Raw genomic sequence first — 5000 nt, forward strand, 5'->3', positions numbered from 1 at the left:
CGTACTGTACAGTAGATAACATTTGCAAGCCACAAACCATAATGCAGTTTACACAGACCACACACTAGCATGTTCAGCATATCTGAAGGATGCAGTGGTGCAGTATGCATAGTCAAATCTGGAAGAATCTGGAAAGCCACAGCGCAATCTATGCAGAAAGAACGCCAGTCTCCCGGCCAGGGGCGCCCCCAAGTGGTGGCTAGTGGTGGCTACCGCCACCACGTGATCACCCTCAGCCACCACGTTAGCCACCACAACAAAATCTGTTTAACTGGCTGTCTTGCATGGCTTGTAGTAGAGCTGGGCGGTATACCGTTAAAAAAAACATGATCTCGGTTTCACCTACACAAGGTTCTCTTTTTGATGATGAGAGATGGTTTTGTTGTTGTTGTTGATACTAGGCTATGTGCGTGAACTTCATACTTCGTGTCACACTTCATTTCAACTCCAAGTCCACTGTTGCTTTTCTACTAATGTCTACAGAATTTAAGATGTTGATTGAAGCAATACAAATAATCGCGCTAAAGAAGCTGGTGAGAGTGAAGCATAGCCTAATGAAGAACCCACATGACATGGATGAATCATGATGAACATTTAAATCAACTTAGCTTACATTTGATCTCACAAAGTTAAATAAAAGGCTATTCTAATAGGCTACAACAGTTCTCAGATCCTTAACTGTATTTCATTACCATCCCAACTGCGTGTGCAGGACTGCTGTTAAGGCTGCGTATGAGTGCGTATGAGGCTAATTTAGCTTAGCTTGCAAAATGCAATGGGCAGACAAGATACATTGCTACATTGCTGTTTGAAATGATTTGGGAGCAAAATAGGAGCGAAATACATCGCCATATGACACAAACTACCTGACAAAATACATCCTACGTTATATTTGGCCTTTAATTCAAATAAAATATTTACACAAGGTCAAGTAAATCCGTTTGTTTTCGTGTCTCTTCACTCAGTCTGTTCCGTTTCTGTCCCACTGTGTTTACTCGCTAGTCATGCGCTGCGCAAGGCAACATGCGGTCGTAGTGATCAATGTTGCCAGGTGTACAACGAGAACTAAGCAAGTAGTGTTGCCAGGTGTAGAACAAATATGCAGTTTTGGGCTGTCTTGGGGAAAAAAGCCAAAAACAGCTGCTTATAATAATTTATTAACCCTTTTTACTTGAAAGGGAACTTAAAGTCTTGGGTAGGGAAATATAAACTATAAAATATAAAAATATTGAAATGAAAAAGTGATAAAATATAAATGGAGATTAATTTAAATTCATGATTGCATCTCATTTTTAAATTTAATTTCAGGTTTTTTTTTGTCCGAAAGATAAAGATTTGGGGGGAAATCGCCGCTTATCAAAAAACCGTGCAGAAAACCGTGATGTCAATTTTCATCAAGAAAACCGTGATGCTCATTTTTTCCAAAACCGCCCAGCCCTATCTTTTAGCATTAGCTAAACTACAACTCCCAGCATGCACGATAACAAGCTACGCTAGGTGGACCCGCCCCTCCCTCGAATCGAGAGTCAGTCGAAAGACGTAAGCTCTTCATTTCATCAGTTGCGTCGGCCGGGCAGGCTGCGTACAGCAGTGAGATGGACAATAACAAAGGTGTCAGTCTGTAAATAAATGATTTACAACGTTCTCTGTGCTCCGTTTTTGAAAAGTTAGGACCCATATTTGATTACCAACAATGTGTTGAGGACTTCAAACTGGTTGTTGCTAGGAAATGGCATTTTAGCCTCCTACAGCTAACTGAAATGCTACTTCAAAAAACGAACTGCTTGTTAAACATTTCATACTTATAAACTGTCCCCTAATACTTCGTTTTGAATGCTAACTTGTTAAGCCCTTCTTTAGGTTACAAACAAAATCGAACAACTTGAAGATGTATTGATGGTTGCTGAATCAATATTGGATCTCTGCTGTTTTGTTAAAACGTCTGATGTCCTCCCCTTTGCTAGGTCACATTAGTAGCAGTAACTTATAGAAAGCTACCATTGCACATTCTGTTTATGAATGTCAGCAGGGCTGTCATTAATGAAACCATAAGCAAAATGTTAGCTTCATTTGTTTGAAAAGTGCTACACGTATATTTGAAGACCAGATTCATGAAGATGTATTTGTTAGTGTGAAAACCAATATGCCTTTTCAGGTGCCAATTGAGCAAGGCACCCACTGGGAAAATGTAGTTCCTGTGTCAATATGAGACACTTTTTCTCCACGTGTGTGTGTGTGTGTGTGTGTGTGTGCCTGTCAACTTGTGACATTTTATGTTATTACAATTTTTAATTGATTGACAGCACTATATAAATAGTGATTTTATAGGCTATCATATCATACACAATGTGCTTGAGATCCAGAAAATATAGAAAATAAGACTGTAGGCCTACATAATTAATCCTAATAATAAACAAAATGGTAACCACAGTAGGCCTACCGGTAGCCTATATCAATACATTTGTGGGGTTTTTTGTCATGTATGCCACCCCAAGATTTTGCCTAGCTCCTACTAGCCACCCAGAGGATTTATTTCTGCTGGCGCCACTGCTCTCGGGAGCTGAGGACCATGGGGCAGTCTACTGTGCTTGACTTCATAACATACCTAAAAAAGTGATCATAAAGTCTGCCAAGCAGACAAGAAATACAAGGTACACTGTACAATGTACCTTACAATATGGTAGGATATGGTCTATGCAAGTTACGTAGCTTTGGAAAGTTATTTTGGGGCTCACATACTGTAATCTTCCAGAGCCACCCAACAAAGACCTTGTATCTACAGTGTCTGCACAGCAATATCCTTAAGTAAGTTATTTAGCTCGTCAATCATGTTGAATACACCTTCGGGTATGTATTTCGGGTTAGTAAGCCAGAACCCTTTCAACATGAATATCGTACTGCCGTCATAAACTGTCCCCATTCATTTACATGGATAATTTCTTCAGGGCTCACTCTTGTCCTGCTAGAAACAGGGGCGGATCTCGTCATTTTGGGGCCCCACGCGAAATATAAAAATGGTCCTAATGGAAAGTCCGCCTCTGCCTAAAAATATGTCTCTGACACTATGCACTTTGCACAGCAGACTTGAAGGACACACTGCAGTCTGCATATAGACAGATCTGAAAACCGCAATGCCGTCGGCATAGACAAATATGAAGGCCACACATCCCAATGCTGTCTGCAGACTTAAAAAGATTCAGGGCCGTCATCTCATTCCCCGTACAACTTTCCAAAGCAACCCTGTGCTGTGAACTTTTGCCACAAACCGCACTACAACTGAAGGGCCCACTTCAGTACACAACATATCATGAATGCCTTAATAGAGTTTGCTTAGACAGACCGGAATGTCATAACATAACATGACGTTGTACTTACAGTAGCTACTTACAGTTATTTAGGTATCAGTTACAGTCCCTAGAGCAGGGGTGCTCAACTGGCGGACCCAGGTCCGGATGCGGACCCAAACGCAATGTCATCCGGACCAAGACAAAATCCATCTGTATTTAATATGTATAAATTATACATGAGATTTTGCTGCCATGTGATCTATAGGTGTATTTCTGCGAAGCCAGTCTTATGACAAATAAAAGTATCATCACTATGACAACTCAGTGAGTGAGCAAGAGGCCAGTGCGGCCAGCGAGTGAGGCTATTTTCTGCATCGGTCCGTAGCGACTTTTTTGGACCCTGGAAACATACGAAATTTGACAAGTGGACCTTTTCAGTTTCTAGTTGAGCACCCCTGCCCTAGAGCAATGTGAGGTTAGGTACCTTGCTCGAGGACACTTCAACCATGGATTACGGCATATGGGATTCAAACCTGCAACCATTCCACCCCATGACCAACTCCATATCAATTCGGCCACGGCTGCCCCAGCACAGACAGACCAGAAATCTGCAGACCCCTTATGCAGTCTGCAGAGAGCATACCTCATCGTACGCACCAGTCTTAGTCGACACTGCAAACCTGTAAAAGGCCATGGTCGGCCCGAGGGTAGATTCATAGAGCCAAATGGAAAGGAAATCTGCAGGGTGTCACTATCCACATTTTCACAGATTGCCGCAGTCAAGTCAAGTCATTGCAGACCTGTTCAGAGCAGCCAACTGGGAGGGGACAAATGGGTATATTGTCCCGGGCCCAGGGAGAGAAGGGTGGGGGGGGTGGGGGGGGGGGTGGGGGTGGGGGTTCAGATGACTTTGTCCCAGGCCCGCCCCATGCTGTCAGCGGCCCTGTACCTGTACCTGTGCCAAGCCAAGCCAAGCCAAGCTAAGCCTAAGCCAGGCTGAGTGGCGGCCTGCACGAAAGGTGCTGTGACATGACGAGGCAGAGGTTGAAGATGAAGATTGTGCACATCCCAGGAAAAGGTGCAGGACAAAGGCTGACTGTAGCTTCAAAGTGAGAGGTCCGCACACTTAAAATCCTTTTTGTTTTCTTTTATTATTTCATAGCTGGATTACGTTTCGACTTCACAGTCTTCATCAGATGACGTGGCAGAGGCCATAAGATGTGAGCGAGGAAAGCCAGCAGGCCAGTGACTACATGGGCTAGGAATGTTTTCATAGTACCTTGGCCATCCGTCAAGCCACAGCGCAGCGGTCTCATTCGAAGGCCTGCTTCAAACTAAAGGTTAGCCATATCCACAGGGTGGAGATCACCTGTTACAATAATGTTTATATATGACATGAGAAAGCAGAGAGAGACGTGGGGGGGGAGAGAGAGAGAGAGAGAGAGAGAGAGAGAGAGAGAGAGAGAGAGAGAGAGAGAGAGAGAAAGAGAAACGAATTCCGCCAAAGGATTGGCTCCACTACAGTAGTCTGGCCTTGCTCCTCTGTGGAGTGTCCATATCGGTGGGATTTTGATCGCAACGCCCCCATCTAATCTAATCAGAAAACAGCCAATAAGCGAATAAGCGCTCCACGTGGGGGAGAAAGGTGGAGGACGCTCGTGACGATGACGAAAACGTCTGCGCCAATGGCTCTGGTCTGCGCTATGTTGTTGT

The sequence above is a fragment of the Engraulis encrasicolus genome, chromosome 11 (assembly GCF_034702125.1).
Source record: "Engraulis encrasicolus isolate BLACKSEA-1 chromosome 11, IST_EnEncr_1.0, whole genome shotgun sequence".
NCBI lineage: Eukaryota > Metazoa > Chordata > Actinopteri > Clupeiformes > Engraulidae > Engraulis > Engraulis encrasicolus.